Source organism: Solenopsis invicta, chromosome 4 (genome assembly GCF_016802725.1).
Source record: "Solenopsis invicta isolate M01_SB chromosome 4, UNIL_Sinv_3.0, whole genome shotgun sequence".
NCBI classification, from domain to species: domain Eukaryota; kingdom Metazoa; phylum Arthropoda; class Insecta; order Hymenoptera; family Formicidae; genus Solenopsis; species Solenopsis invicta.
The window spans coordinates 1,021,511-1,037,266 of NC_052667.1; the positions used below are offsets into that span (position 1 = coordinate 1,021,511).

The following is a 15,756-nucleotide window of genomic DNA, read 5'->3' on the forward strand; positions in this document are numbered from 1 at the left end:
ACGAACGGCAGGAATTTAAATTGGAAATACCAGTCAAATTTGAAGTGTTACGGAAACGAATCTCCGGCGACCGCGTCACTCGGAACGGATGCGAAATCGAAGGGGTCCGGTAACAACGATCGCGTTTCAGTTCGATGGAGGTAATATCCCGCGAGAGCCGCGTGTGCTGCAGCCACCTTCTCCCTCGCCGCGCTTTTCTCTCGACCGATGCGGTGCGGTGTGGTACACGGTGCAGCAAACACCAATATGTCCGGTCAACACGGAATTGGGTTACCTGTCCGCCGCGGTTGCTCGGAGATTGCCATAACTCCGTCGTATTACCGTAATCGATTATATAAGTTCGACCTGCGTGCATTTACGCGCCCGCGAGCGAACCACGCCATTCGCCACGGTGTTTGAAGCGCGTGTGAACGAGCCTTAAAGCGAAGGAGAGACACTTTCTCTCCCGATCCTGGGTTTTACATTATCAGCGCCGATACGCTAGTCGAACACACGTTGTATCGAAATTACGTAAACTGCGCGCGCGTTCAACGAAGAAATAAAATATGAAATATAGAAATGAAAACTCTCTATGCAGGGAAATTTATTTTTTTTATTTTTTTATTTTTTTATTTTTTTTTAGACGGACTACTCTTCAACAACGCGATTCAATATTTCAAGAGATATTTTACACATATTCGTGAAATATTGAAATAGAGAAGCTGAAGCACACAATATACTGATATAAATATAGCGTTAGATTGAATTAAATTTTACCCATCAAGTTCTGATCGTTATAAAAAAAATTGGATCTTGTGCATTCAATAAAATTAATTACAAACTGGCCAAAAGTTTGGAAATTTAATAATTAAGTAATTTTGTGAATATATTTAAGAATGATCAAGGTGCGAGCTTTTCCATGACGCTTCGCGTCAGCAAAAGATGGCTGTGCATTTAAATGAGGAAACGACGCAAGATCCGCGAAAGCGCGTGCATCGCATTGCAAAATCAATGTAGGTCTACTATAAATCGTGGATTCGCGATCTCTTCCGCGATCGACGGGAGAATATCCCGATTAACGCGAGACATGGTAAATCAGCGAACGCGTCCATAAATCCCTGTGATATATATCCACCGGAAATTATATCGACCGCGTCCCGATGCCGGCTTCTAACAGCGGCAAACTCTCGCAGACTTGCAAGCAGAAATCAGAAGAATACGAAGCGAGCTTGGTTATTTCGAATCAAACTCGTAACGCCTGACACTTGCCGAGAGAGAAAGAGAGATATCTGTAGAAAGAAGAATAATCAATGCCGGATCGACAGCAATAAAAAAGAAATGTTTGATATATGTTGCCATAAAGCATTCTTGCTTCGGAAACATTTGACACGCGCTGATTCCATCCAAGATATGAATTATTTCTTTAAAAAAAAAATAAAAAAAAATAGAATAGCGTTCGATATGACATGCTCCCAATAAAAAGCAAGCTTCCAGATTTTTCTTAACTAATTTTTGATACAAATAGACAATTAAAATCCAAAGATTTGTAATTTGTACGATATGTACGATTAATGACTAGGATTCTAATCTTCACGATCTTCAGTTATTCTAATTTTGCGAAAAAGGACATATTTAGAAAAGTTACGGTCAAATTAACGTAAGGGGAAATGTCTCGTGCCAAATGCTGAAATGCAAAGCGTTCGCAAAAAAGACGTGTCGTTTTCAAAGTCTCCCACGCGCGTCGCGCAGTTCTGATTAATTCCTCAAGCGTACAGAACGATAAATAATAATCCCCGGCGTCAAACGACACCTAGGAGCAACGGCTAACGAACGGAGGACGGAGAGAGGAAGGGAGGAGAACTCGTAGGACCGTAAACGCGCGGATACCGTGATCTATCGATCCATCGATCTTTACTCGCGGCTTGGCCTTTCGAGAGAGGAGAGAACCGAGCCGAGCGACGCCGGCTCACTTCGTCCTCTCTCGCTTGGACGATAACCGCCCGCGGGATAAATGCTAGCTGCGTGTTAAAGTTCATCCTGTCGTTATTAATCCTCGATCATCCGCAAGGATCACTCGCAAAGGGACTCTTTTTATATCGTCGCTCGTGGAAACGGCGCGATCTACGTGCCGGAGGGACGGAGCGCGCCGCCTTTTTATATCACGCTCATGGGAAAAAAGCGCGACATCCACGCGGACAAGTGACGACGTTTAATAATAATCAACGCACGGATATTATCTCCGATATTTTTTTACGCTCCTCTCGCATCTTGCCGCGAGGCCGCACCGCGGCCTAAGTGATTTCCGTCACGCGCGAGATTGACCGCGGAGACTGCGGAGAGATGAGGGGAAAGGGACTATTATCCGATCAACACCGAGAGAGAGAGAGAGAGAGAGAACCGGGTATTTTTATTTCTTTTTATGAGAAAAGTTATTAAGCTTACTCTTCGTTTGTTTTATCGTCATCTCTGATGATCGGTTTTACGTACCAGTAATCGATAATTTCGTATTCTCATAAGTTTTACCCACTTGTTCATTTGTCTATTTCCTGCCATAAACTATCAACTTTTTTTACTGTATTACGTTACATTTACAAATTAAATTTAATAATTATATAATACTGCAATTAAATAAAATTGGATTCGACTAAAGTTCTTGCGATCGTTCCGATACATCATTTGGTATGTTAAAATCTTGGCTTCTATTATATAATTATTGTTACGACAACGACGACTTTCGTTAAATGATTATACCAGCGGGCATCGTCGCGCTCTTTCTTTCAGCTGGAAAACAGGATTGGCCAGATTAGGGTTAAATACGCGAGGCGCCGCGCCACGCCGCACGCCGCGTCCTCGTTCCGTTCCTTCTCGCCCGATTTATTCCGACCCTCTCTTTCCCCGTCTCCTTATTCTCGGTCCGTTCTTTCTGCGGTCTCCCGCGATTTCTAATTGGGCAACGCAATTTCCTTCCTTCGCCTCGCGCGAGAAATTCCCGGATTGCGCCAACGTCGCCGCCGCCAGATTACTAAACCGCTGACAACGTTCGATGCTCTGGCGATCGCAATAACAAACAAGAGCGATGCACCAATTGCTGCGAGAGTCGGTGATATTTTAATTCCTACTCTCTTCTTGCTTCTTCAGTAAGAAAAGACGCTACGAAATATGTACAAGTTTGCATATTGCCGCTTGATTTAATGCTTTCAGCATCGTGGAAGTAATAAACGATTGTGAACCGAGTCTTATTCTTAGATTATACATGCTCGGAAAGGGTACGGCTATTCTTCGCTGTTTTCAAACATCACAAAGTTGAAAATATTTTGTATTCCTACACTTATATTCTTACATAATAGTACTTTAAGAGTACATATTGTCATGTCCCAAAGGCTTGACTTCTGGACTTCTGAATTGAAATCCAGACAATAAGTCAAGTCTTGGAGACAGAAGATAAATATCTCAAAATTACTACTGACGCGTGAAAGTGAGAAATATGAATGACTGGACTATCGAAATCCACAGCGTTTTATTTGATATTTTTTTTAACGTTAACAATGAGCTAAGGATTCATAGGCTAAATATCTAGAGGAGAAGAAAGTAACGTGACACCCATTTTTATTTTCTTAAATCACTGTGTTACTAATCAATCTTAACATGAGTGTAAAATGATATTTCTAATATTTTTGAACACAATTCTCTAGATTGACAATTGATTTATCAAAGAAATATTTCGATATAAAAATTTTGCTCCAAAAGTCATATTAACAAAATTCCATGTTATTGTTTAGTTTTGCATAAGTTATGTGTAAGTACTAAAGTGTTCCTTGAAAAAGTTTCAAAGTGCTCAAAAATAAAAATGCCTTATAACAATTGTTAGTTATTGTATATTGTATTAGCGTCATGAAAAAACGACAGGCTACTAATCCATAAGTAGTTGTTAGAAGTTGTCACCTAATAATGAGGTAGCCGTAATGTATATTAGTCATAATACTCTCTTCTCTTCTAATATTATATTGTTGAAAGAGCACTATATATTTGCATTCATATAGTAGAAATAACCAAAAGTCAAGCATTGTACATTATTCATCCCTTCCCTTTGATTTTGTGATCATCTTTGCTTAAAAATTTAACATTTGTTTCACGCTCTTGTGCTTAATAAAAGGCGTGAAAAAATGTGAAGAAAGAAAAGAAAAGAGCGATTAATCATAGAAGCAGGTATACGACAGCCAAGAATAGAGACTAGTCAAAGAAATTTTACTATTTTCATCCGCGCTGACACAATAAACTCATAGTTAGGGGTCTTTTTATATTTATAGATGGCTGAAGAAAAGATTCCGACGTGATCCTGCTGGGGTGGAAACTGTTCACTGACCGCTTTAGAATTTTCAAACATAATCGGAATATGTGAAATTCTGTTAAATTTGTTGAAAAATAATAAATCAAACATATTACAGAATAATAAAAAAATTTACAGAATAAACTATTATTAAATAAATAGAGAAAATATTGTGATGAAAAATTTTTTTAATCTAATAGTAGTATATTTGTTACTTATACGATATATTTTGCATAAATATGTTTAACATAATACTTTCATTAGTAAATGTTGAAAGTTCTTCAATTCTATTATTGATACACGGGAAGAACGATTTTGCTAAAGTATCTAAAAATTTAACTGGAGATAGATTTGAAAATAATTTTGTTAGACCATAAAAATTTTGAAGAATGTTCAAGCATAATGTTGCAAAAAATTGTAATATTCTAGCAACTAGCTTGAGTCCTGTATAACTGTTTCTTTTTGTGTATATGTTTCAAGAGACTTGGTACTGTCTCGCGCTAACACAGCATGAGACTTCTTATATATTTCAATCTTAAAGATTTTTACACAGATTTTAGATAAGTTCAAAGCCAATGATTTGCTTAAAAGCACGGTCTAGTTTGAGATAAAAGCATTGTCTACAATCAATATCATTCTAAGAATTCCTTCTCTCAGGTTCTCTGGAAGAATAGATTTATATCAAACGTCACATGTTTTAAAATCGAGAAAATACCTTAGTTTTCCCAAAAATATGCGAATTAAAGCTGCAAAGAATTTGAACGATTACAGAAGATAATTCAAGGGAAATAATCAGAAGAATAATCAGAAGGATGTCCCTTTTCTTCTTTCTTCATGATAAATCTTTTTTACCTATTTTACATATGTCTGAATCTTTAGACTTTTTGCGTATGTCGTAAAATCTCAGTTCAGCACGGCAATTTTACGTCGTTTAGCATCTCTCGCGCGGTTAGAATCCTTTAGCAAAACTATCGTTAAACTTCGAAAACTATAATAAAATCCACTCGAGGAGAACGCGAGTGGTAAGTGCGTGTTCTTTTAAACTTTCAAACGATCGCCATTAAAAGTCAACCAGGTGTCTAAGCTGGTTGCTATATTATAGTTTTACGTGGTACAATTAGTCGAAGGGATACTATTATCTACACGATTGCAGCAAGCTTCTATTAGTATTAAAGCGTACAAAAAATCTTTGACACCGTAAGTTTATGATTTTTTGTGAAAAGATTTTTAGAGAAAAGAATTTAAAAAAATAAAAAAAATAATCGCTCTTCCATCTTCTTTTAATTTTTTATACAATTCAAAACGTTTTAACGCCCCATTAACAGATATTTTTGTCTCTAATATATTCTATCGATAAAATAATAGATTTTAAAATGAGTTTCTTATCGATATGAAAAAAATTTCAAAAATTAAATGTTTAATGCTGGAAACATTGTAACAAGTTTCAAGTTATAAATTCAAGATATTTTTATTTTTATCACGTTATTTTTCTGATAGCTTTCGAAATTTAGTGTTCTTCAGAAAATCCATTGATTTGAAAAAGTTTGATGAATCTTTCACGCTATTTTTATCGCTCCTACAAACGTATTGAGGGAGTTGAAAACGAAATGCATACTACTCAAGGAAGTCTCTTTGCGCTCGTGTAAACATGCATGCAAAAGAAACGCGCTCCGCGTGGATGCAGGCGCGTATATTCCCTCCCGTACATGTTCTCCATTTTTGTTGTCTTCTTCGGCATCGTTCCTGTTTCGTTCCTTCCGCAGGAATTGCAGGTTGTAGGCGGCTGTCAAGGGAGCGGGAAGGAAGCAAGAATTCGAATGCCGAAGGGAAGAAAAGAGAAATAGATCGGACCTTCGGTGGAAGCAAGAAAAGAGCGCCATGCAGGTAGCTCTTAGCGGAGGACGCCCCCAAACCTGTTTTTCCTGTTATATCTTAAGCCCGTCGCCCTCCCGTCTTTCCCTTCCTCCTCCTCACGGCTTATATGAAGCACCAATCTACGGCGATCGTGGCCCGGTACCGATAAACCGTGTTCAGCGTGCTTTTTTTCCAGGAATATCTCGGCGCATCGCGCGGCTGTTTTTAACCACCTTGTCCGTGGTGACGAGCTCTCTTCGTCTACCGCACCTTCGCACGGACGAAATCGAAGGATTCGCGAATACGTAAGAGTATAAGAATTTGCAACGTGATAGAGACATATCTTTGAAACATTTATCGCGTGAACGGTCGTCTCTTTTTCAGAAAAAAAAAATATATATATAATCTCGAATACACCCGATGGTTTATTTAACTTTCCCGTATTACTGAAACGCAAATAAAACTCGCAACCTAATAACGAACAGAATCCGTGAAATTGAATAGCCAATTAAAAACAAAAATAAATATTTCAGATTTTTTTCTGGTTTGCGGGCGGATGATAATGAAATATCGAAAACAGTAAATTAAAAAAAGTGTGTATTTTGGAGCGAAAGTCCATTGCAGCAGTCATGATCTATTAAGTTTTAGAAAATATTTTACAGCGAAGCGATGGAATCACTGTGATTGGTACATAAGCAATTCATTTAGGAAGTTACCTTTGCCTAGAAATGTTAAGATGTGTATATTGATTCCTATCTCGAACGTTCAATAAAGATGTTCAATAATTTAAGAATTAATGGTTCGAATTAATGGTTTTTTAAAACTCGCAACTTTTTTAAGTTGCGCCTCACGTTGGAAACTTTTCGCCAGAATAAAAGAAGATAGGATTACACGCGACACATGCTCGAAAATTAGGCTTGTTATCGTGGCAAGGTCAAGGTTTAATGCAGATTAAACGACAGCCAATATATGTCGCAACGAGAGATCTCATTTCCGTACGAAAATAAAGTTCATTTTGGTAAACACAGTATGTTTCATTCGAAATCAAGTTACGTAAAATTACGTGTACTTTATTTGCCATCGTAATTCGATGTCCGGAAGATATCGATGATGTTAATTAAAAAAGAATCCACTCTAAGCTGATGAAAAAATCTTGTTCGTCAATATGAATCATACAGCGATTTTTAATCGTTGCGATATAAAATTAATAAAAGGATGGCTGTCTCAAAGTAGACCACGTGCGTCGCGCGTGGCAGTGTATTGTCGCGTTCTACCACAATTAAGATAAGCGAGAGAACAGTGGCGACAGTGGTGGGATCGGTCCGTCGAAGAGAGGAGAGAAGCGGAAGAGGGAAGAAAGACTTGTTTGTTCGAGATTATATGGCGGATTAATGAGTTCGGCCAGATCAACAACAACGCGGTTGAAATTTATCAAAACGAATAATTTTTCGAAATATATAATTCACAGTTTACAAATATTTTTTTCTCTCTCGATATTGCTTTCATTATTATTGGTCGTTCTGGTAATTTTACTTCATATTTCGCAGCAGATAGCAAACATTTCGACCGGTTTAAAATTTTTATATCTCGTTTATGTTATCTTTCGCTTATTTCCCCCTTCCATATCTCTGCCTCTTCACGAGTGTTGTCTTAACAAGCATTTTCTCCCCGCCGACGTTGTTCTTTTTTTTTTCCATGAGTTCGAAGTGCGACGACGCGTCTCGCTGTATCGCGAACGGACGAACGAATTCGTAAAATAACCGGTTGTCGCGATCGCGCTTTTGCATACCGCGATAAATAACAGAACAAGCAGAGAAGTCGCGAATGTTCGGACGCGCAAAAAGCGCGATTGTTGTGACTAAAAAATTAATAGACACTCAAGATAGCAAGCACAATAGCAGACGTTTTTGACAATAATGCACATAATTTGCGAGACAATTACAAGTTCTTTTACTTTTTTCAAATGAACGTCTCATCTTTTTTTATCGCGCGGAGCTAAATATTCGCGACGGCTATTATTTGCATTCGCATTTCTCTTATTGATACGGCGATCGTTTTCGATTATCGGTGAAACTGATATCTGTTTACGCAAGATATAGAATTAGATTGTAAATCATTAAAATAATTTAATTCAAAAATTGGAGCGTCAATTTAAATTTCTTTTTCCTCAAAAACTATTTTGTTCTCTTATCTTTCGCGATCGGGATCTCCATTTCATTAAGATCGGTATCATTCCGTACAATGGAATGCGATTGATATAGCAATGCGGTATTGTTCGATAGACTCGATTACTTCCCGTTCGATTAAGCATCTTATCTCGCGTTTAATTAGCAAAATTCTTTTTATCTTCGTAACATTAACGTAACTGCGAACAAAAAATACCCGCATCAATTTAATTCTTCGTGATATTATGAGAATCGATATATTGATCGAGACACTTATTTTCGGCTAATAAAATTGAGTAAAAAAAAAGATTAAGCTTACGTGATAACGATATGTAATAAAAAGCAAGATAACCAAGATAAGAAATGCATTTGTAAAAGATCGAATATGCTTACAGTTGATCTTAATGCCGAACATATTAAACTGAAAAAGATCTTTATCATCAAAAATTTGTTTGGTTAGCGCACGCATGCACGAGTGACCTTTCGTAATTGTTTTAGGAATATACCCGAAAAAAATGCCTGAAAAATATCGCAAATCCGAAGGCTATTGTCTAAGTAACAAGTTACCGTTTGTGCGACATTTTGGCGTCAAATCACATCTTTGATGACAGGTTGACAAATGACTCTAGATTGTACCTGAAATAAGATTCCAGAAAAAAAGGTCTGTTTTTGGTGTATTTATTCGAGAGAAAAAAAGGTCATTGTTTATTTTTGGGACAAGAAATCCGATGGTAAACAGTTGGAAAATTTGTGTTAAATTTCACAAAATTTTAACAGGAATCAGTTTTAACATAAATATAAAATATTTTCTCCCGTATAGTTAAAATTACGTTATATAACGGAAACAGATAAAAAATTGAATTTTGATCGGGGAAAACGCGTGTCGTGCAGTCATTCGCGAAACGGTCGCTATACGTATTGACATACTGTGATAAATCATGTTTTGATACGAAAAATATAGAATGTTATAAAAATGCTATACTTATTTGTAAAAATATCAAACGCAATAGTCGGTTTTACAAACGTGTTTCACACGGCTTTTTCCACCCAGCAAATCGCCGTGCAAGCGCAACGAAAAAATTTCGCTGCGCTAAATATTTCGCTATTAAATATAGCATTTTTATAAAATATTTTATATCTTCAATGAACAGAATATGATGTATAATACTACGTACTATTATACGTATAGCATATATGTATGTACTGAAGAAAAGGTTTGGTAACAATAATTCAATCTTGTTGACATCATTTCAATTAAATGTTTCATTAATATAATCAAACACATTTAGTAATATTTAATAATCATTAATAGTGAGTAATTGATTAATAGACGATTGCCAAATGATTGTACTAATTCTCCAGTGGTCCAACACCGTTTTTTCGCTGCTTTAGTCCAATCAGGTTACTCATTCCTGATAGTACCTTTGAAAGGCTCTAAAAAAGTTAAAAAAAAATCATGATCATTCTTCCAACATTCTAAAATACAATTTTACAATTGTTTGTCCCATTTTTAACTTTTTTTTTGTTCGAATTTAAGGCAGAGGGATTCAAAATTGAAAAGACCTAACCCGAGTCTTTAAATTTGTAGTTTGATCACTGTTAATTGGTCATTTAATCGAAATTATTTCACTAAAGCTCGGCAACTATCATCTAAGCTTGTTTAGGTTATTGCTAAACTTTTTTTCTGGTGCAGTAACCCGGCTTGCGGAACAATCGTTGAATCGCCACGTGACTTAAACTCAATTTTTTGTGTTCTCGTTATAACGTCGTGACGTAATTCTGACTAATACCACCGAATTGCTAGTCTCGAAAACTCTGAGAAATGTCTTACTTTCTCTGAACAAAAACGACCCAAGTGCGTTTTGGTCAAAATCCGAGAATGCGGCTAGAGAGAATCGGGATATCGGCAAATAGAACAGCTCCGAAAAACGTACACCGTTGTATCAAGTACTTATTTGACCTATCTCGTATACATAGCGGGAGGATCGATCTACCTCGCGAATCAAGCGACCGATCGCGCATAAAACTTTTGAGCGGGATCGAGTCTCGACGACGACGACGACGACGACGACGACGACAACGACGACGACAACGATCATTTTCAGCTTTTCGTTGGTAAACTCTGGTAAAGCGAAACGGCACGGGCGGCGACGGCGCCAAGCAGCGCCAACCGCATCGTTTGAATCTCAGCGTGAACGTGTTTGTCCGCTGGTCCGTGCGCGCCAAGGGATGCAAAGTTCAGGCAAGTGGATTCCGAGCCTCGGGCCGAGCGAGGAGGAAGGAAATGAAAAGTCATCGTGCGGCCGCCTGTTACTTCCATCGCGTTGCGCGCAAGTGGAAACGATCGGCCGGGGTTAACTCGACGACAATCACGATCGCGGCGATTACGAGGAAGCTACGAGGAAGTCGGCCGCGGGGGTCTGTCTCTCTCGCTCACTCTCCTCGTTCCTCTCTTTCCCCCGCGATGCGTCGCGACTTGGCGGCTGCCGTGTCTATCTTCCCCACTCAACCGCCATGACTGCGGTTCGATTATTTCCGTTAGCACTAACGTGAACCGCGCCGCGTCATTGGGCGACGGTGGCCGCCGATAGCGCCAATGGTTGCCAAGCGGTTCCACTTGTCTCGCGTCTCTCTCTCTCTCTTTCTCTCTCGCACGCGCATCGTCCCCGGCGCAGCGGGTGGGCGCCGGGAAGGAGGGAGTGGGTGGGGGATCGCGCGTCTGGCGGCAACCTTCACTCGACACTACTTCCTACAGCGACAGCCGGATCAGTCGTTTACCGACCTCGTAACGCGGTAGTGTCGAGGTAGGACGAAGTCGGATCGCAGTCGTATCGCTATCGCCGTGCATCGCCGTGCAGCACGACAACGAGCCGTTTGACGTTGACGACAACGACGACGACCTCGACGACGACGAGGAGGGTGATCGCCCTCGCCCCCTGTCGTGAAACTCGTTGTGTCCATAACGCGCGCGCGCGCGCGTGTTCGTCGCGCACGTCCGCGTCGTCACCTTCTCCGTTGTGCCGTGTTCACGGAGACCGGAGCAAACGCACGAACGTCGGAGCACGGAGTGCCGGAGCAAGAGACAATCACAAGTGACACACAAGTGCGTTAAGTCGGGAGTGCTAATGACCGATTCTCTCCCGTTCTCTTCTTCTGTGATAACGTAACGACCGCGCTCGCCGCGATTGACACGACCGGGATAAGTAATCTCTTTCACGTGTCACGTGCCCTCCCCCTCCCCCTCCCCTCCCCTGCGGCTGCGGCGAAAAGTTTCCACGCGGGATAGTCTCTCTCTTTCTCTTTTGTGTCGCTCGCGCGGATGCCGCCCGCCGCGACCTGATTTACGCGCGCCGCGTGCCGTCTCGTGCATGCAGCGTGCGTACGGTGCTGCACACCACGAGGAGCGCGACGAAATTCGCCCGATGAACGGTGGAATGGTTTGTGCCTCGTTGGACTACGACGGCAAGTGATAATTAGCCAGCAGCAGCAGCAACAGCGGCGCCGGAGACGGCAACGGCTCCCGGAAAAGGATTTTTTTATCGGCGAGCGACGGAGGAGGCGAAGCGCAGAGGCAGCGATCGAGGTAACTGTCCGTCGCACGAATTCGCGCGAATAAATTTCGCGATACGATCCAGTTCCCGCTACACGTACATACGTAATTTATTGTGTACACGGTTGAACGCGCGCGTGCGTTCTTCCGATTCCTTCCGATTGTAAACAAACCCTCGGCGCTGTCGCCGCTGCGTTTCGCGGAACGCCGGTGTCCAGCGCTTCCCGGAATCGTCCAGAGGTCTCCGCGTTTTACAAATCTCTCGTTCGCCGAACTCGTTTGCGAGCGAGGTTAAGGACAATTTTTATCATGCGCACCGTCCTGTCCGCAGCTCGCCGACGAAACCTGGCCTGTTCCCCAACTGACCGATTCTTCTTATTTCGACTTTGTCTCGCGATACCTGTGACATTTTTTTGCTATTTGACCTTCATCGAATATTACACGAAGCGCTATCACACCTGATGAAAATGCACCGAATGCGAGAATCCGTTTTTGCAGCTAGTTTTAAGCCAATTACGTTTCTCAGCTATTCTTACTTTTCATTCCTATTCGCAAACGTTAAAAGTGAAGTTTTATATCCGCGATGATTTCAAATGTAGTGTTATTAATAGTTAGAACCTATAATCGATAAAGTTGACAGCCTCGCGAAAGAGTCGGCGAAACTGCTTCGCGAATAGTACACAAAGATTCGTAGTTGCTCACAGCAACTACGATTCTCACCTTTCACGAATAATTTTCACATTATCAATGTTAATTCGCGACAATTGTCGCGGAAAGGAGTCGCCAGAATTTATTCCGGAATCTCGCGTCTCTTCGCGACCGTCGTCGAGCTCTCTCGGCGCACGCGAAAGGTCAGCCACTCGCGGCGGAGTCCGGTCCATTTTCGTTCTTCCTCGATTCTCCTCGTTGCCGCGCTTGTGAGACGCGGAGCGGAGCGAAACGCAGCCTCGCGCGGCTCGTTACCCGTATCCACGAACACGAGGAGTTAATTCCGGCGCGGCGCAGCGCGGCGCAGCGCGGCGCGGCGCCGAACCCGGAAATCCGCTGCAAGCCCGGCCTCGCTTTTAATCCACTCGCCGATGTTAATAACCGGTCGTGTGGAATTTAATTAACGCGCGGCTGACGTCAACCCGCTCGCCTCGCGGCTCTTTGCTGCTCCATGCGCTGGACATCGCATCGTGGCGAGTAAATAAGCGCGTTGTCTCCGTGAACGCCCGATATACTTAATCGTCGAATCGGAGGAGTCGATCGTCATCGTCGCGAATTTTCACGTCTCGCTCGATTTCTCCCTAAATCATATATGCTATAAATCTATTCGATTTTTTCTTCATTTCCCATGGAAACCATGGCTATAACATGGCTGATAAAATAAAAGGGCATGATAATAATTTACATATATAATCTTGCAGTAATTTTTTATCTTATCACACGAAGGTTAAACTTCAAAATGCTAATAACCAGGCTATTAGCATTTCTTGATGTGTAATTTTTAACAGTTGCCATGTGATGTTAACATATATAATTAGACGTAATTACGTAAGGGTACAATTATATTTAACGTATGGGGATAGATTAGATGTTTAGCCTACTTTTAAGACGTCGAGCCACTACGCTTGACGCTACTTCCTAGTGACACGGTCTTCGCGATGATTCATACATAGAAAAAAAATTGAATATTAAATCAACCATTCTTTCTTTTATATATGTATAAGCAAGAATATTAAATCTTCTTAGAAGAATTTATTATCTTAAACGGAATATAAGGATAAATTCTTCCAAGAAGATTTGATATTCTTGCTTAGATATGAAACAATGAATCGTTGATTTGATACTAATTTTGTTTCTGTCTTATCAAATGTAGGACATAAAATATTGAGAGATAATATAAAATTGAGCGGTCCTCTTTTTCGCATTGTTATTTATTGTATATAAATAGATGTTACGATATCTTTCGCGGCGTGTTACGCAAGCGGGATTGTGTAACGTTTACTTACAAGTTGCTACGAAAATTAAAATGCCTCGAGTACGTGGGTATACATACGCGCGCGGAAACGAAGCGCGTCTCGTTCAAACATTCGTTCCGAAGCGGATGTCGAAATATTGGAACGCGATCGTATCGCTTCTCGAAGAACGTTCCGCCTTAAATGGACCTGTGAGCGATTTCTGTCGCGGAACGAGACGCGACGACGACGACGACGACGACGTAAAGACGAAAGCGCGCGTCACTCCGCGCGACAGATCGATGGGCCAGGATCTCCGCGGCAGGCTGCCTGCCGCTACGGAAACGTTTACGTAAACCAGCCCGGTAGGAACCGCTCGTATTTCTTAATCGTTATTGAGGAAGTTGCGCGTTATCATTTACATAACGCGAACGCGAGCGAGCGAGCGAGTTTGCGCGCGTAATACCCAACCTGCTCGGGGCTTTCGCAAGATTTCCGCGAGTCTTGTGTGCGGGCACCGCCATCGGGCGAAACCGCGACTACTCTTTCTCTTTCTCAGGTTTTCTGCACACGGGGGATTACGCGTTCGCACGTGCCCCGCGGTAATGCAATTAACGCGAGCCAAAGACCAAAATCGTAAACCGCGACGAGTTTTGTCTCTGACTGATTGCGAACAAACGTAATCGTATCTCCGTACCTGTGGCATGCGAGTCTGAAATTACGTGGCACTTAATGCGCTACGAGATAAAAGAAAAATGCATTCTCTTGGAAAGAAGCGCGTTTGTTTACACACGACGATGACAATAATGATTTATGTTCCTGAAAACGACGCAACATTCTTTTTCTACCGCCTTCTTCAAAATCTTTCGGGGAAAAAATATCAGCGTATTTTTATTGTATTTTTATACAATCTGAGTTTATTGTTCTTGTCCAAGTCATTTAACTTTGACAGCAAATTTCAATAATAAAATTTCTCTAGAAGGGGGAAAGAAATCGATTGCAAGCGAAAATTTCCATGATAAATCGATAAAAGTTTAAAAGAAAACAATTACGCGACGCTGCGTTCGCTATCCGTGTCACCGCGATTACTTCGATCGGTCTTGCGATAAAAATAGACGTAACGAGGAAACTCGTGTGCGAAAATTTCAGTTCCTCCTGGGCAAATTAGCTAAGAGCGGGAGGCGGTCGCGCATGACGATATCCTCGCCGCGCCAGGCGCGAGCCGGAGCTGCTTTCCTCCTTTGTCCGGTACGGACGCGGATTGATTTCTGATTAATGCGGATCCTTCTCGCGATACTTCCTCATTGCGAAACCGCGGACGGCGCGGCGGCGGTCGGCGGTCGGCGCAACGCGCGCAATTAAATCTCCTCCGCGAGAAGAGTTTGCCGCCGCGCCGTGAAGATGTTTACAAACTGCGTGAGTAGATAGTAAGAAGACAAAGCGGGGAGTTGGCTGCTTAACCCATTGGCGTAAGTTGGGATCCGTTCGCGGATTTTGGAGAAATATATGAAACATTTCACGTTTAATTATCATTTAGGCAATTGGATGAATTATTAACGCGATAACATTAAAGAAGTGCACGAGGCAAACTGTTTCTTTATCAATGCAACTCATACAAAATGTGTTTTTATCGATTATATATCGATTATAAATTTACTTTAGCTCATACACGTACGTATGTACAACACTGAAAATCAGAGTTTGATAATAGTTACCAAATGTCGAGTGGAAATAATGCCAATTAAATTTTATCTAAATATTTTGTAAATATTATTAAATTTGATAATACTTGCTAAATATTCACGAAAATAAAATTATTTTTGGTTATATTAACCAAACATTTAATTGGCATTATTTTACTCAACATTTAGTAGCTAATAATGCAAAGCAAAAGAACGTACAAGAATTTAACATGAGTTTCAATGAGTGAATTCGTCTGGG

General features: G+C 41.0%; 1 protein-coding gene across 2 annotated transcripts in view; it reads left to right on the forward strand.

Annotated features, from left to right (window-relative positions):
* Positions 1-15,756, forward strand: part of LOC105195771 (ets DNA-binding protein pokkuri) — a 49,703-nt gene that overhangs the window by 1,436 nt on the left and 32,511 nt on the right. The window contains exon 1 of one of the 2 annotated variants that reach the window (XM_011161371.3): positions 11,069-11,908. The exons of the other annotated variant lie outside the window; for it this stretch is intronic. The gene's annotated coding sequence lies outside the window, so the exon portion shown is untranslated. Of the gene's footprint in view, positions 1-11,068; positions 11,909-15,756 lie in introns of those variants that run through there. 2 annotated transcript variants of the gene reach the window in all.